General features: G+C 50.3%; 1 protein-coding gene across 12 annotated transcripts in view; it reads left to right on the plus strand.

The window, feature by feature from the left end:
* Positions 1 to 25433, plus strand: part of SSBP3 (single stranded DNA binding protein 3) — a 177928-nt gene that overhangs the window by 63107 nt on the left and 89388 nt on the right. The window contains exon 1 of one of the 12 annotated variants that reach the window (XM_054534421.2): positions 4204 to 4288. The exons of the other annotated variants lie outside the window; for them this stretch is intronic. The gene's annotated coding sequence lies outside the window, so the exon portion shown is untranslated. Of the gene's footprint in view, positions 1 to 4203; positions 4289 to 25433 lie in introns of those variants that run through there. 12 annotated transcript variants of the gene reach the window in all.

The following is a 25433-nucleotide window of genomic DNA, read 5'->3' on the forward strand; positions in this document are numbered from 1 at the left end:
CAGGGTGGCTTCAGAACACATGCCAAACACCTGACACGCAGCAAAGAATGTATCACGTGTTCAATACATAAATGGTAGTAGCAATATGAAAAGCGGCAGAGGGTTAGGGCACAGCCTCCCCTCTTCCCCCCAACCTGTCCTAAGTATCCCCCTGGTACAGGATCCGGGCTATGGAGCTCGCAGGCGGGTGGAGGCGAGCGCAGATCCGCCAATCCTGGGAAATGTGTAAAATCCTGTTCCTGAAAACCGGCCGGGTTCTCAAAGTGTCCCGGCTGGCGTGTTTTGCTAGTCACGAAACATGATCCATACGCTGTATTTTAGGACTCCCCATCTGTCGGCATCGGGGAGCGTTTTCCCTTGAGGAAGCTCAAAGCATGTCAGCTCACTGGGAGGGGCGGCAGCAGAAGGGTCTGTGATAGCAGAGTGGATCCAGGGGGTGGGGTGTGGGAGACTCGGGGAAGGGTCCTGCCCAGGGTGTGCCAGTTCCCTTTCTGCGTGACTTCACGTAATTTTTACACAGATCCCCACATTTTACTTATGAATACTGAGGTTCAGGGAGGTTAGCTTCTTTCTTGTCCAAGGTTTCAAGGCTGCTAAGAGGCTGAGCAGCAGAGGTTGAACTTGGGTTTTTAGATTGCCCAGTGTTCTCTGCCTTCCCCCAGTCTGTGCCTTTTGTTCCTGGGCTTTACCACGGTAGGTGGTGAAGGACAGGGTGTGGGAGGCCTTGCCTGGGAATGGGAGGGGGTGGGGAGGGAAGGCATAAATGCCTGGCTCTCAGGCCCACTTTGCAGAGAGCCCACACCTGCCCTGGCCCCACCCACTGCTCTGGTCACTGCTGGTGGTAGAGGAAGAGCTAAGAGGGCTATTGATCCACCCATCTCCTCCCAGGGAGGGAGGGCCGCACATTCAGGGCTTTCTTTTTAAAAATGCATTAACCTGACCGTAAGAAGGCCCTGGTTTAAAAACAAATAAAAATAAGAAGTGAAACAAGTGGGCGTGGGGGCAGGAGTGGAGCAAACCCTTCGGAAAATGGAAAGGGCATTTGAGGAGGGCCCTTAGGGAAGTACCTTCCAGTTCCAGACCTGGATGCCTGGACTCTGCAGCCTGGGCTGCGCTGCTTTCCTGTGCCTTGGGCCCTCAGTACCTCTCCTGGTGTTCTCCGCAGGGAAATTTTGCCCAGATCCAGACATTCCAGGAAATCCCTCTGCGCATGGCCTTACACAGTGTGGTGTCAGTCCGCATTTTGAAAGCCTGCCTTCGTAGCCCTGACTTGGACAACTTTGCCCTCCAGCCTCCTCCCTCTTTGCCCTCCAGCCACACTGGGCTTCTTTTGGTTTCTCAGAAGTGCCAGGTACTGGCCTTTGCACATGCTGTTCCTTCTGCCTGGAAGGTGCTTCTCTCCCCCTCTCTCCCCTGCTCTCCAGGTTAGTACCTGCTCATTTTTCAGACCTCAGCCTAGAGGGTACTTCTGGGGACCCTGTCCTGCCCGCTGGCTGGGTCAGGCCTCCTGTCGTGTACCCCCTTGGCTCCCAGGACTTCTCTCTCTCTTTTTTTTTTTTTTTTTATTATTATACTTTAAGTTTTAGGGTACATGTTTCCTCCACAACCGTAATAAAGGAATTAACATATTTTACGGCAGGTAGCAATTAAGCTCTGGAAAGGTAAGGACTGGGCTATCCTCTTCACTGTCCTGTTCAGTTTTGCCCTTGGTCACCCTTGCCCAGCACAGCATTTACTACCATGGGAGCTCAGTAAATCCTTGTGGAATGAATGGATGGCAGGTCGGCATCTATTCTCTTTGGCCCATGGATGCAGTTTGGGTGAGGGCAAGGAAATAAATATGATAATCAGAAATCAGTGTAATTTTTTAAGGTTTCTCAAGGTATGGGCCCACTGTGAGGTCAGGATATGGTTTCAGAGTGGAGCCCCCAACACATTAAAGGGGAGACATCTGCCAACAGTCCACAAGGCCAGGGTGCTTAGCAGCATCCCAGAACAGGCAGGGACCTTGAAAGGTCTCTGCCAACATGTTGTCTTGGTAGGTGGAAAGACGTGGAGCCTGGAGAACAGAAAGCACTTTGCCAAGACCACACAACAGTAGGGCCTTGGGAGACCTCTACTTGAGCTTCAGTTTAATTGTGGAAAGAGAGTTAATCCAGCACCAGGTGCCAGCCGGCTTACTCTGCAGACATTGTTTCACTGGCCTGGAGAGCGACTCAGTTTGGCAGCACCGATTTACAGAGGAGGGAATGGAGGCTTGGGGAACTTAGGTTGCTTGTCTCAAAACACAGCAGAGGTGGGATTGAAATTCAGATGTTCCTGACTCCATAGCCTGGTTCTTTCCACTGCCCTGCTTTCCAGCAGGGTGGAGTGGAATGACAGCCTTGTTTCTTGGATTGGCTCTGGTGGGGACCTTCTGCCTCCTCTTAGCCAGTGGGGCTGTACCTACTTGTAGGAGCCTGCAGCCCTCTGGGCTGGTATGGGAGTGTCCTGGGTGTTCATGGAGTCCATTTTTTCTCCCCAACCTTGTTTTACCTCGTTTCTGTCTCCTGCCTCTCCACCTCTGAAAGAACCTCAGAAATTCCTTTGTCCCCTTATCAGTCATTTCCCTGGGAAGCCACTGAGGATCCTGGAAAGGTACTGAGGGTGATGAAGCAAAATTTGCACCATTCCCAGAGTAACTTTCCATCATGCGTGGCTAAAAATAAAGTGTGTACTCATTTCTCCTTGCTGTGCGTGGACTTGCTTTTGGGGTTTCACGGGAGCCACTTGCCCCTTTGTCCCTCCCTCCCTGCCACCCCTGGACAGGCATATGCCCACAACTTGGGGAGATGGGTGGGCTTGATGCTGCTCACATCTCTGGAGAGCAGAACCCCTGAGCCTCTACAAGGAAGCACCTCTGGTTCTCAGTGGCAGCAAACACCACATTGGTGGGTTGGCACTTTGGCATATGCGGGGATACCGACTCCCTTTGCAAATATTACTGCAGCCGAAAAGAGACAAGCTACCTTTAGAGGACTTTCTTTGTGCAGGGTGTTTCTTTTTGATATCTGGAATGCACAGAGGCAAGAGAGATAAAATTAATTTGTTCAATTAATTTTGTAAATATTGACTGAACCAGTTTTATGCCAAGTCACATGTCAGGGACCTGAGAGCTTACCAAAAAGCAAATGCCTTCCTTGAAGGCGCTTATCCTCTAGGTGGGGGAAGAAAGGTGTGTTAAGAAAGAAGTAGAGCCAGAGAAGCATGGGGTCCTGCCCCTACCCCACCCTCCCTTCCAGCATTAGTATATGATGCTGAAGTTTATGTTTGACCTTTCCCCCTTTCCCCTTTCGTTCTTTCGTTCTTTCTTTTCTTTCTGTCTTTGATGGAGTTTTGCTTTTTCGCCCATGCTGGAGTGAAGTGGCACAATCTCAGCTCACTGCAACCTCTGCCCCTTTGGTTCAAGCAATTCTCCTCCCCTCTGCCTCCCAAGTAGCTGGGATTACAGGCGCCCGCCAACATGCCCGGCTAATTTTTGTATCTTTAGTAGAGATGGGGTTTCGCCATGTTGGCCAGGCTGGTCTCGAACTCTTGACCTCAGGTGAACTACCTGCCTCAGCCTCCCAAAGTGCTAGGATTACAGGTGTGAGCCACCATGCCCGGCTGATCTTTCCCCTTTCTTAAGGCACTGGAGATTCCCCTCTCCCGCAATGATGTTATTTTTTTTAGTGGTTACTATGTGCTAGGGCTAGGCTAGTATTTTACTCGCATTTATTTCATGAACTCCGCAAGAGCCTGTGAAGTAATTACTGCTATCATTCCTGTTTTCTGGTTGATGAAACTGAGGCCCAAGGCCCCATAGCTAAAATGTTGCAGACAGGATTCAAATCTAAGCAGATTAATTTCAGAGCTCACGCTTCTAACCATTAGCTGTATAGACACATCCACACTGAGAATGTGTGTCTGCCAAGAATCTGCTATCTGTCCAGCATCAATTATCCTCAATAGGTGCTTTCTCTTTAAAAATCCTAACTATGCTTTCCATTTAATCTTTAACATTCCTAGTAACCCATGGGATAAGATAAGACCCCCCTCCTCCCCCATTTCCTATTCTTTTTCTTTTTTTTTTCTGTTACAGATTGCACCAAATGGTAATAGGTGAAGGGTCTCTGGAGAGGGCAGGATACTTTGGAGGCTGGAATTGAACCATGTTGTCTTAATCCAGAGCCTATGGGAGAGAGAAGGCCCATGAAAGCACTCTGCAGACTATAAAGTGCTACATGAAATAAAAGGCATGTGAGAAAAGGTGTGTGTTTAGAAGACTAGCTTTAACTTTGACCTCGTGCATCCTATTTGGGGATTTCTTGCACCGTCGTCATGATCTGATTTCAGGTACCTGTGAAAAATTATGGTAATTAAAGTGTAATTTAGAATACCCTGTTGGCTCACAGCAGCTGGTCCAGATGTAGGAGGCTGGGGCTGTTTGTGCCGTAACAAGCTAAGGCTTGTTAGGGGTGTCACTCTCTTCTGCCCTTTGTGTTGCTGGGGAGAAGGGTGGGGGCAAAGAGATACAGGAGCTATTTTTACATTGTTCACGTCATATTCAGAATTACTGGATGCTTGTGGTTGGGTCCCTGTTTAGCCTCGGCTGGGAAGAGAGAACTCCCTTGGCTGCCTGGGTATGTATGGAAACTTGAGCTCATACCCTTTAGTATATATATATTGCCGTAAAGGCAGACGGACGCAGAGTGACCGGACAGTTACCCTGAATAGTTGGCTTAGATTTTCCATTCTCTTCAGAATGCTTCTAGCGGGTGGAGAAAGTGGGGGTGGGGGTCGGGAGTGAGAGGGTGGGAAGCATAGGTGGGCAGCCATGTGCTCATCCCTTCGGTTATTTATTCAACAGATGGTTTTTCAGTGTGAGATACATGCTAGATCTTTTCCCAGGTATTTGCAAAGTAAAGTAGAATAAGGTATTGTCCCTCAAGGATTTTATAGTCTAGTTGGGGAAATGGAAAAATAAACATTCGCTTTAGCATATGCAAGGCAAGCATATCAGCCCGCCCTGCCGTAGGTGCCGGCTATGCAGCCCCATTGCAGTAGGGGCACCGAGGCTGCGGGAACACAGGAGAGGGACACCTGGACCACAGGGGCAGTCAGAGGCAACTTCCTGGAGCAGGCAGTGAGTGCAGAAGCTGGCTTCACAAACTGGAGAAGTACTTCCGGTTTCGTTGCTGTTGAATGTAATATACACACATGATGTCATGGATGGTTACAATCATTATATCTCATTTTATTTCTCAGTCAAAGGCCTGGGACTTTATTCTCATTATTTTTCAAAAATAAATTAAAAGATAGAGATGGGGGTCTCATTATGTTGTCCAGTTTGGTCTTGAACTACTGGGCTCAAGTGATCCCCCTGCATTGGCCTCCCAAAGTTTTGGGATTACAGACGTGAGCCACCATGCTCAGCCAGATTTTATTTTTTATGCCCAAAAAACTCACTGTCTTCAAAAAGTTTGAGGAGGCCGGACACGGTGGGCCACGCCTATCATCCCAGCCCTTTGGGAGGCCAAGGCAGGTGATCACCTGAGGTCAGGAGTTCAAGACCAGCCTGGCCAACGTGGTGGTGGATGCCTGTAGTCCCAGCTACTCACGAGGCAAGGGAATCGCTGGAACCCAACCCGGGAGACGGAGGGAGGTTGCAGTGAGCGGAGATGGTGCCACTGCACTCCAGCCTGGGCAACAGAGTGAGACTCCATCTCAAAAAAAAAAAAAAAAAAAAAAAAAAAGCTTGAGGAAGACAAAAATGCTTTGGTCCAGCCAACCTTTTGCTGCTTAAAGCCAGAGACTGGAGCGAGAACAGCCTCAGCAGCACAAAGCCTGCCGTAAGATCCCTGCGCCTCTTCCTTGAGAGGGCAGGCCAGGGTAGGTTATTGCAAAGCAAGGGTTAAACCAGCTTCTGCAACACCAGGTCCTGGCCTGGCTCATGCACTGTGCCGCCTGAGTGTGTGTGAGGCTGGGATGGTCATGAGGCCTGCCTGTGTGCCCTGTGAACCGTTGGGGTGGGTGGAGGTGTGTGGCCCGAGTGAAGAGGTTGCTGGCAGATTCCACTGTGAAGGTCAACTGGGGAGCCAGTAACTGTCACAAAGTGGAAGGAAGAGAAGACAGTGGAAGCCCAGAGAAGCAGTGTGTCTCACCTGCGGCAGTGCACTTTGCTTGGTTGGCTTGGGGCAGAGGCTGACGTTGAGAGCTGTCAAGATACCAGTTGCACACGCTTTCCCCCTCCACCTCTGCGTGCATTCCTCCATCCAGAGTAGATTCTGCTCGGGACCTCCCCTCTGTCGCACCCTGGGCACGGTGTTGAGGAAGCCAGTGAATTGGGCTCAGCCCTGTCCTTGGGGAGCTGGCTATTCAGGGTGGTTACCATGCATATGGCTGAGGGGCCTGACCTAACGTGTGCCTTCTGGGACCCTCTGCATATAGCTCGAGTGTCCCCAGCATCCTTGTGAGCCATGTGCTGACGCTGCAGCACGCCAAAGCCCTGTCCTTGGTGTGGGATTATTTGCAGTTAGTATTCCAAATGTCAAGTTCCCCTTGACTTGCGCTGAGCAGATGAAACAAAATGGCAGACAGATTAGAAGAGGCTTGAGAAGCCTTTTAGGATTTGAAGACCTTACGCTGTTGACTTTGAAAAGCTGCTGAACCAGGCCCATCTGTACAGGGCCTGGGGACATCTGCTTGGAGCCCATTGGCTCCGTGGGCTTGGGAGGCTCTGGACAGTGCTGGCTCTCCCCTCCCCACCTGCGTGTGCTTGGGAGCCAGGGATGCTCACCGAGAATGGGCAGGAATTGAATGCAGTCCCTCCCAATTAGTGTTGTGAGGGAAGGAGAAAAGGAGGGAAGGAGGAGAGGCAGTCGGGGTCTGGGGTCTCTGAGGGCTTCAGGAAGGTTTCCGGTGGGTCCCCCAACGTGGGGGCCGTGTTAGTCAGTATCCATTTAATCCCATCTCATATTTGCCCTGCTTACTGCAGAGACCCAGTGGGTAAAAGGAAACAGGATAGCCCACTGGATTATAGTCTTCCTGGAATGGATAGTTAGAAGTTTAAGAAGTTATGCTCATCAAAGGTACAGAAGTCTCTGGGTAAGAATCCAGAGTGCCAGTGCTAGAAGAACCTTAGAGATGGTTCTGTTTATTCTCCTCTTTCTACAGATGTAGTAGCTGAAGCTCAGAGAGGTTAAGTAATTGGTCGAAGCCACACAGGAAGCGGTAAAGCTGGAATTGGCGCCCATCTCTCTGGCTCCAGTGCCCATGCTTGTCCTGTGACATCATCTTGGCTCCTACTCTTAATCCTCCCTTGTGAGATTTATTTCTCCTGCCCTTCCCCCAGCTACTTCCTTTTCCTGCCTGGATTCCCCAGGAATTCCTCTGCGTTACTGCCTTGTCCAGCCTGGGAGAAGCGACAAGAGCTGACCATTTGAGTGAGAACCCAGCCCCTTGCTGTTTCTCTGACACCTTCCAGGGGTCAGAGTGCTTGTCTTTTGGGATTGTGTGTGCCTCCCTGGCTCCTGAGGACAGGCAGAAATGAGCCTTGTGCCTTGTTGGGCCTCTCAGGGTCTCAGGGAGGTTTCCTTGAATCGATGTGTTTGGGCACAGGGGAGATATCTGGGGCCCATGGCAGCCTGTGGTAAATCTGGCCGGACACATGATCTTCAGCCCTAGCCTTAAATCAGCCTCTGTCTCCTGCTGTCTCTGCTAGCCACGCAGGGCAGATTGCATGAGGGTTCTTGACATGGATCACAGTTGCCAGGGCCCAGAGTCTGGAAGGTGGTTTTTGTCTCTTGTCTCCTTTTTCTTTGCACACTTATGCACAAGTGCCTTTTGTTCTCAGAAATGCAGCTTTCTCAGTCCCCATCCTAGAAACATTGTCGGAATGTAATAAATCTGATTCTGTTTATGTTGAAGAAATGAAACATATTGCTCTCCGAGGAGGAATGCAGCGGAGGCCTTGAACAGGGCTATGTTTATGACAACAGTTTGCACATGTGGCTTTATTTTTGAAAGCGTAGTGCTCTGCCCCTCTTGATGGGATTCTGGTAACAAGAGCTGGTTCTTGTGTCCGGGTGTTGGGCAGACAAAGGGCAGAGCTGACTGAGGCCCTCACAGCTGTGGCTGTCACCTTATTTCTGAGAGCCTGGCTCCTCTAGGCCCTTGTGCTTTCCTGGGGGTTGCAGCTCTTCCCGGGGCAGTGCCTCTGTGCTGCTTGAGTCAGAGCTTATTAGTTCAGCCTCCTATTCCCATTTCCAGGTCCAAAACAACAGGATGAAATTTAATAGGCATAAATGTAAAGTCCTACAATGTGGGTTCAAAAAAATCCACTTCACAGGCACAGGATGAAGAAGATTCATTTGAATGGCGAGTGAGAAAGTGGCCCTTGAATGTAGCTGACAGTCGGCTCTATGTGGCAGCAGTTGGCCATCACTGACAGGAGTAATACAGGCTCGCTGCACAGGTATCATGTCCACAAGGAGAAAGATGGTGTTGTTATTGTTAATAATTCATCCTAATAGCTAGGTACTTTACATGCATTATCCTTCTATTCTTAAAACCATCCTTTGAGGTAGGTTATATGATCCTCCTATTTTGGAAGAGGAGACCCTGGCTTGGAGAGGTTAAGTTACTTGACCAATGTTAAACTGCAAGAAAGTGGCGGAACCAACTGTAATCCAGGTCAGACTCAGAGCCTGTGCCACTTGGAGCTAATGAGTGGGTCCGTAGATGGTAGAGATTTGGAATGGAGAAACACTGAAGGAAATGACAGCATTTAGCTTGCAGGCAGAGTCTTTATAACATCTGACTTGTATTTTATTTGTTTATTTTTAAAATTTGTTTATTTATTGAGACGGAGTCTTGCTCTGTCGCCCAGGCTGGAGTGCAGTGGCCTGATCTCAGCTCACTTCAGCCTCCGCCTCCCAGGTTCAAGTGATTCTCCTGCCTCAGCCTCCTGAGTAGCTGGGACTACAGGCACGCACCACCACTCCCAGCTAATTTTTGTATTTTTAGTAGAGAGAGGGTTTCACCATGTTGGCCAGGATGGTCTCAATAGCTTGACCTCGTGATCCGCCTGCCTCGGCCTCCCAAAGTGCTGGGATTACGGGCATAAGCCACTGCGCCAGGCCTGTTTTATTTATTTTTGAGAGAGGGTCTTGCTCTGTCTCCCAAGCTGGAGTGCAGTGGTATGATTAGAACTCACTGCAGCCTCAAACTCCTGGGCTCAAGTGATCCTTCCATCTCAGCCTCTGAGTAGTAGGCAACACATCACCATGCCTGCCTAGTTTTAAAATACTTTATAGAGATAGGATCTTGCTTTGTTGCCCAGGCTGGTCTCAAACTCCTGGGCTCAGGTGATCCTCCTGCCTCAGCTGCCATAGAAGCTGGGATTACAGGTGCAAGGCTCTGTGCCTGGCTACATTTGACTTTTATATGACCCTCACTGTGTACCAGGCATCATTCTAAATAGTTACATGTATCAACTCCATCATTATCCCTGTTTTACAGATGAGAAAACTGAGACACAGAGAGGGTTAAGTCAGTTGCCCAAGATGATACAGCTTACACGTGGCAGAGCTGGGATTCAAACCCAGATTGCCTGTTTTGGAGTTCTTTGGTTTTGGTTTTGTTATGTAGAAACAGGGTCTAACTATGTTCCCTCAGCCTCCCAAAGTGCTGGGATTTACAGGCGTGGGCCACCATGCCTGACCTCTTGAAGTTTTTAATTACTAGGCCATGCAGTACGGAGAGTCAGGTGGGTTGGGGTGGTGAGAAATCTCATGGTGTTTTTTGGCAGGATGATGGCTGTCCTGTTTGGATCCAGGGCAGAGCTACAGCCTGAGCATGGCTGTATAAATGGGAGAGGCGTCTGCTCTCCTGACTCTGCACACCAAATGGCCAGGAATAGGCAGAGGAGGCGGGAGGACGCAGGAGACCATCTTCTCTCCCGAGAGTCTATGAGGTTATGAAAATCCTTTCTGTATTCTGTGGGGTATGCAAGGTCTCTAGGCACACCCACGTAGCTGGCTGTCTCCCAGGGCTTTGTTGAGGACAAGGTCAGCTTTCCTGGACATTCCCCACCCCGAGGCAGTGGTGTGTTCAGTGGTGATGGTCCCTGCGGACCACAGGAGGGGAAGTGACCAGGTGTTTGCCAGGTCCAGCCTGGCCCTGTTAGGAAGCCCTGGTTGTCAAGCGCAGCAGAACTGCTGACAGTGACACAGGGGAACAATGCTGCGTGGGAGGAGGTGTGTGTGTGTGTGTGTGTGTGCGCGTACACACGTGCATGTTTGCTTACTCCCTTCCTGACCTGAGTTCCAGCAGTGACACACTTTACTTGTTCCCTCTGGTCCCCTGTGGGCACTGAATCTGACTCTCTGATGCGCTTGACGCCCTCTCAGGGCCCTTGTTGAGCGGCAGCTTGGGCTGTAGGGCAAGGGAGCAAGTCTGCTTTTTTTTATCTTTCTCCCTAAGCCAGGGCAGACAGAGGGGGACGGCTTAGGCTTATGTGGCCTTTTTGGAGCTCTTGTCAAGGACTCCTGGGAGTGTGTCACTTCCTTGGCTCTGGTTAGGGAGTGGAGGCACAGGAAGGTGAAGTGACTTCTTAGAGGCCACATAGCTAGCAAATGTGGGCCAAAGCTATAGTCAGGCCCTAGTGACTGGGGCCAGGGGGGTTTGGAAAGATGATCTCTTCTGTCCAGCCCTTTCATTTACAGATGAAGCAATGCAGCCAGATGGGCAGCTTGACCTCTGAGGCATTTGAGGTGGCTGGGACTAGACTCAGGTCTCCTGGCTCTAAATCCCACATCCTCCCCTTCACACTCCCACCCCTCCCAACAGCTCCCTGCTCCACTTTTAGTTTCTTTGCATCTCACTTATTGTTGCTGCCTCTCCTGCAGGGCTGATGCGTGTATCTGTGACTGCCATGTGGGAGTCCTTTCACCTACTGCTCCTGCCACCTTCCTTGGTTGCCAGTATCTGATTATTCTATTTGCCACCCCCCTTGCCTCCTGGGAGCTAATAGCAACAGCCGGAACTGAGGGGAAGGCTCACAGGCTTTGGCTAGGCAGCCTGGAATCCACTCTCAGCCCTTCACTTACGAGCTGTGTGACCTTGGGCAAGTCCTTCAACCTTTCTGAGCCCTGGTTTCTCATCTGGGAGATAAGATGATTTGGACTCGATAACCTCCAGTGACCTTGCAGCCCTGCACGGGTCTGTGGCTGGTGATTTTCATGAAAGGGAGCAAGAGCCACACTGACCTGTTGTTGGAGGCTGTTGGGAAGGGCAGATGACATGGACTGGTGGGAAAGACCCTATGTTAGGAGGCTCAGGGATGCATTTCCAGCTCTGCCTTCATCAGAGAACAGTTGCCTTGGCTGTGGGTGCCGGCGGGCAGTTGGGGCAAGGCGCCACCCTCCTTGTCGCTTCTCTGCCACTTCCTTTGCACCAATGCTGGGGGCACAGACATTGCTCTTCCTTTTTGGTGACCGTCCAGGCTAGAGAGGTTGCTGGTGAGTGTGTGAACAGCAGGCTTCTCCAGCTGACCAGCATGTTGCAGGGCAGGAGTGATAGCCGGGCACAGGCAAATGCCAAATCCTGTGTCACGTAAGAGGAACTCCAGCTCTGTTATTGGGCCTGTGAGATCCTATGCACAGTAGATCACAGGTGTGATGTGGAGGGAGAGGCATCAGAGCAGAACCAGGAGCCTTTCTTTGTCACTGTCTTCAGTCTTGCTATTGTGTCGGCTGTGTACATGGTTTTCATTCTTGGGTTTTTGTCTTGGCTGTGAAGTGGCACTATTTTCTGAACTAATCCTGTTTCATGTAACCTGAACCCAAGTATCTGGACGTGAAGGGCAAGCTTTTTCCTCCTCTTCCTTAACCAAGGATATCTGAGACTGTAGCATCTGGAAGTGGTTGGGCATCTGGTCTGAGGGAGTGTGTGCATGCATGCACACACTTCTGTAATACTGAGTGACTGTGTCCAGACAATGCGCCTTTGTCTCTCCAGCCAGACATATACCTGTGCTTCTTTCTTATGTAGAGGACGTTACATGCGGAGGTTATTATATTGGGGCGTATGTTTATGTGGCATACACATGTATAAACTTTTATTTCTACTTAAAGGAAGGAAATTTTCAAGGGCTTTATGTGTACAAAAGTGTTTGCAATGATGGATGTTGATGTATTTTTCTTTACAAAGTGTAATAAGCCATTTAACAGTGCCTTCAGTGGCTGTCATTAGCCATTTCTTCATTACTTCCAGTCCCTGCCGAATCATGCATTGGGGGATCCCTGCTCCCTGGCACCAGGAGCAGTGATCTGTACTCACGGTGGCGTGCTCAGGAGGTAGCACGGACTTCAGGGTGGCCTGCGTTGGCGATCTGTTAAGGGTGTCTCTTTGCTGCCTGGTTTTGATGTGGGTGGGATCCTGTCCTGAGAGATTTCTGGGCTGGTTGTGTCCTTGAGAGTTAGGCTCTGAAAGGGATTTTTTTTGACTGCACAAGGTTGGAGCGTTGAGATTTGGGCTGTGTCAGCAGGTAGAGCCCGTGTCCTCACCTTGCGGGTGACAGGCAGACAGTGATGGGTACCTCCATCAGAGGGATGTGCATGAGGAACCTAGGGCGTACTGGTGGTGGGGAGGAACTGCTGTGAACAAAGGGGTCACCCTTGCTCTGGTTTGCCCCCAGGGACTGCTAGGCAGTGGATTCATAGTAGAATTTTACACTCAATGCCAGAAAGAACTTGGTGTAGCCGTAAGGATGAATAAAATGGGAATGGACGGCTGTGGAGGTGTAGGGGGCCAGGCCACGTGATTCCTTGGACACAGTATTTGCTCCTCCCTGAACCACTACTTGAGCCTCTGTTAAGGGAAGCCATTCATGCCTCCCTCTTGGTCACCAACAGTCCCCATGTGCCCGGAACCAGTGCCCTTTGGGGTAGCCCTCCCTCTTTGCTTGTGATAATTACGTTGATTGATGTTTGCTTTTTTTTCTGTTTGGCCCAGGTTTCCTTCTGGCTCAGGTTGATTTTCAGGCGTGCCTTCTCTGCTTTGGGGGCTGTCTGTGAGGGAATCCATGCAGGTCTGTTTTGTTCTTGGGCTCAAGGCTCTTGTGTGTATGTATTAGGGGACCATATAATATCCCAACCAGGATACTTTTATAACCAGGTGGTGCTATTCATCAGTATGGTGGGGCGCCAGGTGTGAATGTGCAAAGTCTGGGATGCGTGGTCTCCTTGGTGTTATGTTGGAAGCTCTCCTTCCAGCTACTGGGTATTGACCAAAATCTACCCAAAAGCAGTCCAGTGTTCCTCTCCCCTCCCTACTCCAGCCCTAGCAGCCCAAGTTGAATTGTGGGGTGAGAAGGACAGCCAACCAGGGTTGTCCCCTCCCCCAGTTCTCAGGGAGGGGCGTGGCTGGGCCGCTGTTTTGTGTTGAACATTTGCTGCCATGGCATCCAGATTCCCAAGAAGCTGGGGGCTCCCTGCCTGTGATTGTGTAACTTGGAACAGTTGATGGGGAGGGAGATCCCTGAATTAGATCAGGAAAATGTCCTTTTCTGGTGACCCCTTGCAGAGCCTATGGTCTCCTTGAGGCTTGCTCACCTCCCCTATAGCCTGGGGCCCTGGACCAAGCACAGGCAGGTGGCAGAGGCCTGACAGTGGGCCCTCTTGTTGTTGTGAGCCCCAGCCTGGCAGGCCATCCTGCCTCCTCCCAGTACATAACTCAGTATTGATTGTGCAGGAGGCTGGGACCGTCACATGCAGTAATCCTTGCTTCACAGCAGGCATGCTCCTTGAAGGAAGAAAGGAAGAGGTTTTGTCCCTGATCTAACATGCCTTTAAAAATGCACCTTGATTTAAGATTCAGCTTTTTGCAGCATATTTTAAAATGTCAGAAAGATAAATATGCAGCCTTCTTAATGTGTCTGCCTTGAACAGCCCTTTAAAAAAAGTATATCATTCATCCTCAGGGTCACAGGCTGTTTGCCTCCCTCTCCGCCTCCCTCCCTGCCTTTGATGGTCTGTCCACCTCTTCTATGAGCCGAGTTTGGGTGGGGGCGGGGGGATAGACTCAAACCCCCTTCCTTCCAGAAGTCCAGGAGATGCATTTCTTTTCTCTGTTTTGAGGCTAGTCAAGAAAGCCGTACAGAGTTTCTAGAATATTACTTGGAACTTTGCGAAACAGGCAGGATCTAGGTACCCTTCAGGGGCATCCTTCTCATTTCCCACAAAAACCCACTAGCCAGAGGATGAAGAGGAGGAGAATGCACACGCCAGCCCCTGCCCTCCTGGACAGGCAGGCACTGGCTCCCCGTTCCACTGTCATGTGGAGGAAGTAGGGCCTGGTGCGTTCCTGATGCAGTGCCTGTGGCCAGAGCTTCATTTCCAAGGTTGGGGTAGTGGCCCCTTCTCAGCTTCGTTAAGGTCCTGGTAGGTATTGGGTTACAGGTGAGGGAGATGCTACTGGAGAGGGAATCAGTCTGTGGGGTTGTCATTGTGTGTGGCTTTTATAAAGGTGCCTTGGCAACGTGGCTGTAGATGCTTCTCCCAGAAGGAACTGGCGGAACCCCAGGGTTTTTCAAGATGTGAGTGAAGATGTCAAAACACTGTTAGGCCGATTGAGGAACTCAGAAACTCTGGTGGACAAGGCAGCATGGAGCCTGAGCGAGAGCTGCTGGGATTGCTGTTGTGATGAGGCAGTCACACATGGTGAGGCCTGGGCTAGCCTCTGCAAGTATGTAGACAAGGACCTGGAGGCCCAGAGAGGGTGGTGACTTGGCCAAGGTCACACAGCAGATCAGCAATAGAGCCAGGACCAGAGCCCTGCCAGGTAGTTCTTCTGACCAGAAGCTTTTTGTCACCTCAGCCTCCTGCCTCAGGTGGGTCGTGCTGGCGACTCAGCAGTCCTGATTTTAGCACGTGAACACCTTGCTTAGGCAGGGTTGTGCGTGTGTTCCTTGCTGTGAACACACTGGACAATGTGGTCCTTGCCTCTGGCTCATTGTTTGCTGCGGGCCCTGTTGCTTGCAAGGAGAGAGGATGGGAGATGAGGAGTGCCTCCCTGCATGTGATCTGCCTGGGTACGAGGTCAAGGCGGCTGTGGAGTGACTCCAGGGTACAAGCCCCCATTCTCCCTCCCACTCCCTAGAGTCGCCCGTCCTCTTCCCTATAAACCATTTTGAGGATCATAACATTTATCATGAGCTTTATTATGGGAGACTCTTCTTCATGTTTAAAAATAAACGCTGGCTTACGGAACTATATTTGGTATATGGAAGTCGTTTGCATGTAAATGCGCTTAAAGGACAACTGCTTTATTTAAGATGCAGAGTGAGCCCCAGCTAGAGGGTGCCTGGGATGGGGGAGGGGACGGGACCCAGGGGTCGGCCTGGCTCCGGACAGTTGAGTGTAGCCCACAGTCCTGTTGAATCTGTTGTCCTTTTCCCTGGGGACAATTGCAGAACAGGATAACTGGTACTTAAAAATTCATAGAAAATGTTTCTTATTACAATGTCATAATTGTTATGACTCAGAAAAGTAGAATTGCCTTTCCACTATGCCTATCTGCCCTCACTTTTGTTGCCTACCGAGTCCCCAGCAGCAGCTGCAGAATCATTAAAAAGAGAGAGAGAGAGAAAGGGAAAGAAAGAAAGAAAGAAAGAAATCCAGGGCGATGCTTTATTTATGTTAACAGCTACATTTGACTTGAAAATTCTGTCCCCTGAGCCTTGAGGTCGGCACATTACAGAGTGATTGATGGCTGTCAGGAGCAGGCAGGGCAGCAGATTGCAGAGGGGGAAGTGGACAGATGATGCCATGGCTTTCCGGGGGCTTAGCAGATCCCAGGCCTTGAAAGGAACGTGATGGAAAACAAAAGCAGATGGAGAACTCTGCCTTGGCCCTTACCTGTTTTTTGGGGTTTTTTTGTTTTTGTTTTTGATTTTTTTCTTCCTTCCTTCCTTTTCCCTCTCTTTCCTGTTGTGCATTAGGAAGCAGGGGGAGGGCATTCTGCACCCTCAGAGCACCCCAGAATGTGTCACTTTTGGGTGTGGCACTGGGGTAAGATCCTAGAGAGGCTGGGCCCAAGATGAGGCACCCCTAATCCCAAGTGCCTGAGTTACTGCTTAGAAACCAGGAGGCCTGGCTCTGCCCTGGCATTGCCTGTCCTTGAAATCCCCAGAAACATCTTGGGCGCCGCCCCCCACCCCCCCACCTTCTCCTTGGCCCCATTTCCTAGGTCCACAAACCAAACAGGGAGGACCAACTCTGGGCTCTTGTAAATTGTTCCTGCCTTATGGCCTGCGCTACTTAGGATTATGTTTCCACAGGGCTTTCTGGCTAATCCTTGTGTATTTTCAGTGGTGGAAACAAATGGTATCAGACCCACAGGCCTGTTTACAGATGGGGAGACACGGAAATGATGGAAGAGCTTTGAATTTTAAACATTAGCTAATGAAATTGCAGACAAGGGCAATGGGTGGAACGGCCTGGGTATTCCCATGAAACACTTATTAGAGTCAGAACGCGCTGGGGTCGGCCATGAGGGAGAAAGGCAGGCCTGGCTCGCGTGTGTGCACCACAAACATTTATGGAGCCCTTTCCCGGTGCCAGGAGCTGCGTCAAGGAAGAGCTTTGAGTCCTGCCCAGGGTGTCCCAGCCTGGCTAAATAGAATAAGCTTGGGGCAGAGAAGCAGCTTGACTGGCAGGACCTTTCTGCACAGAGGAGCTGGTATCTGCAGAGTTGGAGGAGATACCAAACTAGGCTTGGAAGGAAAAGGAGGCTGACCTGGCTGCAAAGAGGAAGGGATGCGGGAGGGTATTCTGGGCAGATGCTGGAGAAGCTGGAGGTGAGGCTGGAGTTCCGGTGTCCCCCGGAATGGGCATGACGGTGGGGGCTGGAATTCATCATTTCCCCTGCTTCTGCCTCCCCCTCTTGTTGCTGCGCTGTGTGCAGTTGTGTCAGAGATGGGACTGGCTGTTCATTCATCCGCTAATTGTTTTGATAAGAGACTCTAATTACCCACTGCGATCATCAGATTACCCTGAGCTCCAGGAGGGAGATTTGAGAGTTTGAGCTGCGGCTGCTGCTGCCATCAGCACCGCCATCCCTGCTAAAAGGAACTTGCTCCTATACCTCGGCCCCTGTGCCTGCTTCCGGCCGGTGCTCACTAAGTCATCACATGAAGGTGTGACAGGCTGCTGGGTGGGGGGTGGCGGGGGGGAACTGCCTGTGAAATCCACCCGAGAGTACAATCCCCTGATGTCAAGCAGGATTTTCCCTTTGATTATCTTTGCCACTGTGTTAAGTCCGCAGATAAGAGGTTTGGTTCTAGGGATTTCAAAATAAGGAGAGGAGTGTGGAGGAAACCAGAGAAAAACAGTAACGCCTCTAATGAATTAACATCGGCAGTTGAGACAAATTCAAAATCCTTTTTGAACTGTTTGGTTAAGTTCTACTTACATGTGATTTTAGTATAAAGAGAGCAATAGGCAAAAAAAACAACCAGGAAGGCAGATTATAAATTAATCCAATAATTGAATCCCCCAGCAAAGGTAATGTGGAATGATGGTGTCATAATTGATCTGATACAGAGTTTTACATCAGCAGGAGTTACAAAATAAGGGAGTATTTCATCTTGGGAGGACTGATTGTGATTGGATGTGTTGCATCTTAAAGCCTTGGCCCTTGGAAAGCTTTGGTATGGCATGTCTGACCTTTTTCCCACCTTCCACTCCTGTCTTCATTCATTCAGCCACGTCTGTAGATCTAGAAGAGCTGGTGAATCCCATGATACTTGGGCCTAGAGAAGTAAGGTTCTGTTCCTGCCTTTTCCTAGTGAGATCAGAGGCTCACAAACCGTCATGTTGGTTAACATGGTTCTCAGAGAAAAGGGCAGCTAGGCTGTGGGGTTTGGCTGGGATTTAGAGGAGTGGGCAGAAATGGAGCTACAATACTGAAAGGCACTGGGCGTTCAGTGCTGGAGTGACTCGTGCTGGGATGAGGTCCTGGGCCCAGACGCTCAGCTGCTCCATTTTTCCGTTTATAAAATGAAACTGCAGTAGATGATATCAAAGTTCCCTTTTGGCTCTACTCTCTTAGTTTGTTTATTCTTAGACCCCATTCTCCCGCCAAAGCAGAAAGCCAGAGAACATAGGTCCAGCTCTCTGCTGCCCAGTGCTGGCTGCTGCAGGCTGCGCCTTCTCTTCGTAGAGCAGAGCGACTTTCTGCCTGGCTCCCTCCCATTGTCTTCACATTTGGGGCTCAGCTAGCCGGGAAGTTTGGCAACATGTCAGGCCATATATCTTGAAAACCACCCTCCAGAAACCACCTCGTTTAGCAGATTTACCGACATATTGGACCTGCCTGTTCTCAGGGGCCAGTGTACTAAATCACAGCGGGGCCACTGGGCTTGGATGCCTTGGCGCAGAACTTTTCAAAAAATTTCAAGCAGGATATATCACTGCCCCATTAACTCCCTGCCATTAATCTACTCCTAAAAACCTGGAGTTTTCCCAAAAGGACTGGAACGGGGTGAAAAACAGACCCATTTGGTAAATTCTGTAAATCAGGCTGGCCTTCTCTCCTCGGCCTCTCCAGCCTTGGTGATGGGTTGCTGTGTGGGAGGGTAGATCTGCAGCCTTCCAGGCTTTCGAGGGAGTGTCCCCAGGATGGATGTCAGTCTTAAGGGGCGGCTGTACTCTATCCTGCTCTGGCCTATGGGGTCACTGAGTGAAGTGTTCTCTAGGGGTGTGGGAGTGGGGACTGTTGTCAGGAAGAGCTGCAGAGAATGCAGCTGGCTTCTCGATGGCACGGAAGCTGAGCCTGGTGCTGGGGCTGTGCCAAGGACTGTCTGGAAGGGACCAACCTCTTGCCTGACTTTTCTGATTGCCAAGAGGGATTTTGTTGTAAAGGGGCTTCGTCTGCAGCCCTGAAGACTATGGAAAGAGTCCATCCCCACTTCTGATTTCTGTGGCCGGAAGGCTTTCTCCTTTTGGAAGAAGATCCTGTCCAGGAGCTGGTTGGAGCCTGACAAACCTGGGTTTGAAATGCCGGCATTCCTTGCTCACTAACCTCAGGAACGCAGGCAACACGCTTAACCTCTGGGCTCCTTAATTCCGCACCTATAAAATGGGGATAAAACACATTCTCCAAGGATGCTTGAGGATTAAATGAGATAATTCTTGTAAAATGCTTAGGATAATACTTAGTGCGATGCTGGCATTCTATAAATGATACTCAGTTAATCTTCTCTGGGGGGACACATAGGATACCTGCTGCACTCTGCTTGTACATCCTGCTCAGGTGGGCCTGTGCTAGCCTGAAGAAGGAAGTCTTTTTTGCTAGTTCCTATCTCCCTCCACCACCACCCAGTCTTTGCAGCCTCACTTTTGGGTTAGAGTCGGACAGTCTCTGGGGTAGAGCCTTCCTCTGCTCCTTCTGGGTCAGTCCTTTCCACCTCCAGATAGGTGGGAATTCAGCTGTCATTGGAATCCAGGCTTTTGCAATCCAAGGCTGAGCTTTGCCCCCAAGCACCCGCATCCACCCACACATCTGCTGGCCTTCCCTCGGCCCTTCACTTGCCTGAAGGCAGATAGCATGGTGAGGTGAGGCCAAGAGCAGTCCTTACCTGCCTGTTGGGACAGGGTCTGATGAGCAGGCCAGGACAGGAGGCTGGAGCAGCACCTCCTCCCAGGAAGATCGGGAGCCTCCTTCCAGCAGGACGCCTGGCATCCTGCCCTGCTGGAGGAACTGGTTTCCAGGGCCTGACTCCCAGCCCCACCTGCTGGAGGGGTCTTGGGATTCGAGAGGCCTGAGAGCAGAGATCTTGCCTCTGTTTCCTGGAGTGGTTTACTTTTCTCCCCACTTATGGTAAAAGTATCTGTTATCTTGTGCATCTTCTGGCCTTTACAACACTGATGAAGCCCTGGAAGCAAAATTTGGGGGCTTAAATTTTTTTCTTTCCCCACTGAAGAGTAGTCAAATGCTCTGGGAGCTTCATTGACTTGCTTAAGGGCTGTCCATTGGTTCTGTGAGCTGGGAAGTGGGAGATTGAAGGGCCCTGTACCTCTCCTCACCCCAGGAAGTTCCAAATAACTCAAAAAGGTTTTTCTGCTTTGTCTTTGTTCTGGAAGTTTGGAGTCTCCTCCTGAGTTCCCTTGAAAATCATAGGTCAGAGTTCAGTGAACAAACCCATGGAGTACAAGTTATTATTTGTCAGTATTGTCCTGGGACAATTACGGCTTTTTATTCCCAGCCCCCCTGTAAGTGCCTGGGGCAGTTTGAGGGCAACCAGTGATTGTATGGGTTCCTATTTTATGTTGGGTGCTGTGTTGGGACTTTCAAAGGCCACCTGATAATGCCAGCTGACTTAACACCTGACGCATAAGTGGATGGATGGTTTTGCTTGAACCTAGGTTGGTTGGTTGAGGTGTGGGGGTTGGGGGGTAGGGAGACAGGTGAGTTGTTGCTTGGAGAGGAGAGAGTGGGCTTTCCTTTTTTTTTTTTTCCTTTTCTTTTGTCCTTCCTGCAGGGGAGGATCTTGCTTCCTACATCTCTTTAGCATACATAATGTAGACCCCATGTTCCTGCTTGACTTTGGGCATTTTCACATGGTATTTGATAGGAGCCATCTTGAATTTATGTGGCCAGGTGCATTATCAGATGTGGCAGTAAGAATGAGCTATATCCGAGATCCCGGAGGGGATTGCCTCCTGGCCCAAAAACTCCCAAAAAGTTCTCATGTGTGGTGGGCACACATCAGAGAAGGCTGGCCATTGTCTGTGCTGGTGGCTATTGGCCATGGCTGTTCACCTCTCCTACATCTCAACCCACTGAAGCCTCTGCTTCCCCGTGCTACAGAACTTCACCAGCAGTGCTGCAATGGATCTCTGATGCCTCAAATCCACAGGTGTCTTTAGTCCTTGTCAGCCCTGTTTACTGCCTGATTCTGTGTCTTCCTTTCTCCTGCCTGGTCAGCCTGTCCCAGCAGCCAGGAAGGGACAAGAGAAATCGTGGAGACTTGTGAGAAACCAGATCCTTCTTGTACAGTGGTGTCATAAATGACATGGAAAGGCTGGAAGCGGGGCCACCACTGTGCCTCTCCCGCTTCCCAGCTGCAGCCTTTGATGTCTGGTAGACCTACTCACTTTCCAGTCCTGAAGCTTTGGAAGGGCAGGGCTGAGCAGAGTGCATCCTATTTTCCAGCCCTTCTTCCAACCAGCTTTCAGTTTTTATCTCCAGGCAATCAAGCAGTACTCAAAACATCATTCCTCTACTCATACTCACCGAACCTCCTTACTTTGTAGGCCAGTGGGCTCAGACCCCACCTCCTTCTCATGGGGGACATTCTGTCTATTTTGAGCCTGGTGGACTTCAGCTTCCTTTTCCTCATTCTGCTCTTAATTTCCAGAATAGCACACGGAAGACACTCCAGTATGTTTGCGTGAGTGATGCTAGTCGGTTGTCCTTGGAGGGCTTACCATCTGCAAGTCAGTGAGCTGAAGTTGTGCGTGCATTCTTCATTTGACTTGCACAGGAACTCTAGGTTTAATATCGATTTCCCAGTTTTCCACGGAGAAAACTGAAGTGCAGTCAGGTTAAGGCCTTCCCAGGCCTCTGGCCTGAGAGTTGCCGTACTTGTTTGTGCACTCACCTAGAAGAGCCTTCATTGCGTTTGTGGAATATTGAGGTAATGCAGTGAGAGCTTTCGGGACGGTAGCAGGGTGTGGTAAAAGGAGCCCTGGGACAGAAGCTAGGGATGGATACCACCCAGCCACTTGACCTCGGGCAAATGACGGCCCCACTCAAGTCCACAGTTTCTTCATCCACAAACTGAGGGCACTGAGATGAATACAGCCTGCTGCCAGAGTTCTCTCTCTGAAACACACATCTGGCCACGCTGCTCCAGTGCCTGCAGTCTTGAGGGCATTCTCCTGTTCTTCAGGGTGAAGCCCAAGTTCCCTGGCTGGGCCCCCAAGGCCCTGTGGGTCAGCACCTTTGTCACAGCATCCCCTGTCTCTCCAGGGTCAGCACCTTTGTCACAGCATCCTCTGTCTCTCCAGCATGAACAGAAGGGCTTCTTGGGAGTTCTTGGCTATACCATGTTCCCTCAGGCCACTGTGCCTTTGCCTGTGCAGTTTCTTCTGCCTGACATGCCCCTTGCTGCTTTTGCTTGCTAGAGGGCAAGCTTCCCCTTGCAACTGAGCTCCAGGTTATTTTCCCAGCAAAGCTTTCCTGCCTCCCAGAGCAGAATAAACTACACCCTTTTTTTGTACTCTTGTTCATTCATTCCACAAATTCATTGGTTGAATGCGTACCGTATGCCAGGCACTGTTCTAGTTGCTGCAGTTTCCGAGAAAGCCCCAGAAGCTTCCATGTGTGGATTGAAGCTATCTGCTTATCTGCTCTCCTTCTCTTTCTCCTGGTTTCCTTGAAGTCAAGGCCTGTGCCTCTGTGTCTGCCCCCAGTTCCTAGCACCTGGATGATGTTCAGCAGCTACTTCCTGACCGCCTTCCCACCTCTCAGGACTCTGGCATTAACTTAAAACCTTTCTGGTGGGCGAGCAGTGGCTCATACCTATTGTAATCCCAGCACTTTGGGAGGCTGAGGCGGGCGGATCACGAGGTCAGGAGATTGAGACCGTCCTCGGTAACACGGTGAAAACCTGTATCTACTAAAAATACAAAAAAATTAGCCGGCATGGTGGCGGGCACCTGTAGTCCCAGCTACTCGGGAGGCTGAGGGAGGAGAATTGCTTGAACCCGGGAGGCGGAGTTTGCAAGGAGCCAAGATCGCGTCTTTGCACTCCAGACAGAGCGAGACTCTGTCTCAAAAACAAAACAAAACAAAAAAACCTTTTTGGTATAACCTGCCTTTGCCTGTCTTTGGCTTCTTTGAAGCCAGATCTCTTCCCTCTGTGGTCCATTTCTTTTTTTGAAAAAGAAAGGCCAGTGTCACCATTTCTCATCTCTGAAACTGGCTTCCCTTTCACTTTTGTTCAGCGCTTTTCCACCCCGGAAGCCACTGGCATTTGACTCTTCTGCTAGATTGGAAGTCCCTAGAGGGCAGGGAGGCCTCTGATTCACCTCTGAAGATTCACCTCCCTCTCCAGCCTGGCATGAAGCAGGTACCTGGGGCAGGAATGGATGGCAAGCTGCCTCCTGTTGGTGCATTTCAGAGAGGTCTGGGCACTGAGGGAGCCTTCCTTCTGTCAAATCCTGAAAAATCGTGAAGTCTCTCTAGACAGTGAGTTTGAAGCCAGTTTCTCCAGCACTAGTCTTTGTGGTTGCTTCATTCCTCAGATGCCTCCCAGGCCACCTGTGTCCTTCAAAGAGAAGAGGCCAAGAAAAGAATAATACAAATTTTCTGGAAATACCATGTCTTAGCTGCTTTTTTTTCTTCAGGACTTTTTTTTTTTTTAACCTAATAAATTGATGCAGAACCTGCCTCTGGCCATTTTTCCTGCAGGTGGTCATTGTCCCCTTGGAAGGCTGGCACCAACCTCGAAGGTTGATCATTAACAAATTCAGGGAGGGTCTGTGTGGTACAAGCAGGAGCACAGAAAGTTGGCTTGCATGGAGGTAGGGGACGTTGAGGACCTTCCCACCTGTGGGGCTGAAAGTGACACTGAGTGGGTAAGGCTGAGTCCTGAGGCTCCTGCTGCTTCTGTGTTTGGAAGTTTCCCCTATAGAGGGGTTTCTGCTTCCTGTCCTTCCCCCAGCACAGGCAGAGATGTCTTATGTACCTACATAGTGCCAGGTGTAGACCTGGATGGGAGTTGCAGAGCGGGTCACTCTGCAACTCCCATTCACGTCTACATTGTCAGAGGAGCTTTCCATTTAATGGTGAGGGTGGGGAGAAGGTGACTGTCACTGTGCAAGGGGACATGGGCCCTAGCTCTTAGGTCTGTCTGGCTCATCATTTAGAAGCTGTTTGAGAAGGATGTTAGCTCTTCGCTGAGCCTCAGTTTTCTCATCTGTAGGCTGGGGATAAGGATTCTTCATCACTTCTCTAGGTTATTAGAAGGATTAGAAAGAACACATGTAGAAGCACCTGCAGGTCCCCAGTGCTCAGGGCTGGTTGGTTCTTTGCCCTTCTACTCCATTGAGTGTGGTCTGCTGCAGCTGGTGTGGCATGGACAGCCTAGAACACTAAGGATTCGGCCAAAGAATTGCAGTGTTTCCAAGCCTCAATTCGCTCATCCATAGAATGGGAATTCCCATTCACTGGGTTGCTGTGGGGGATAGATGAAATCATAGCAGGGAAAGGTGCCTGATACATCCTGGGACAGGACGACCCTTTCCCTCCCGTCACTCTCTCACTAAGTTTTAAGGATATTGTAACTGGCATAGGTAAGGCTGGTACAGTGGTATAATAGTCTGGAATACCTTTGTAGTGGGAGGAGGGGGAAGATTCCCGGCTTGGGGGTAGGGGATGTGGAGAGGCTTCTGAGAGGTGATGCCACTTCCTGCATTTGAAGGGGACCTGGGAGAGAAGGCTACGGACACATTCCTCTCCTGGCAGTCCTGTTCCTTACAGCCTGTGCCTCCAGCTCCTCCACCAGGAGGTGAGACTCGGCAGAGAGCTGCTTGGAAAGCTTTATCCTCCCCCAGCCCCCCAAACTCTGGGGTGTGAAGATGAACTGGTGTAACTATAGCTTGGTGTTTTGGTGTCTGTGAGGAAAGCAGAATTGGCTCAAGCTGCTTTCTCAGTTAAGGGGATTTAAGAAGAAAAAAAAACTTAATCCTACCCTGGTGATCAATCTGACACCTTCCCTTTGAGCCCCAGATGGCTGGTTGGGGTAGAAAGTTGGCCACTGCTGCTGTTAGGGAACGGAATGGTATAGCTGTATCTCTATATTGAAAATTATGGCTCTCTGTACGCACATGCACATTACATATATAAAGCCTGCGTGCCTGGTTTGGTTTTTTGGAGGGTATTGAAATACTCCCAGAAGGTTCCTGTTGGTTAAATGTCATCCTTGGAGGTGTCATGTGAACACTACCTGGAACCGTGTTCATTTGCCCTGGTTCGAAGTCTTTACCCACCTCTCCTCGCTCCCACCCCAAACCTGGAGATGAGGTAGATGGCATAGAAAGAGGATGGAGAGGCCGGGCGCAGTGGCTCACGGCTTTTAATCCCACCAATTTGGGAGGCCGAAGCAGGTGGATCACCTGAGGTCAGGAGTTTGAGACCAGTCTGGCCAACATGGTGAAACCTTGTCTCTACTAAAAATAGAAAAATTAGCTGGGCGTGTTGGCGGGCACCTGTAATCCCAGCTACTCAGGAGGCTGAGGCAGGAGAATCACTTGAACCCAGGAGGCGGAGGTTGCAGTGAGCCAAAATCACACCATTGCACTCCAGCCTGGGCGACAAGAACAAGATTCCATCTTAAAAAAACA

The sequence above is a fragment of the Pongo abelii genome, chromosome 1 (genome assembly GCF_028885655.2).
Source record: "Pongo abelii isolate AG06213 chromosome 1, NHGRI_mPonAbe1-v2.0_pri, whole genome shotgun sequence".
Classification (NCBI taxonomy): Eukaryota; Metazoa; Chordata; class Mammalia; order Primates; family Hominidae; genus Pongo; species Pongo abelii.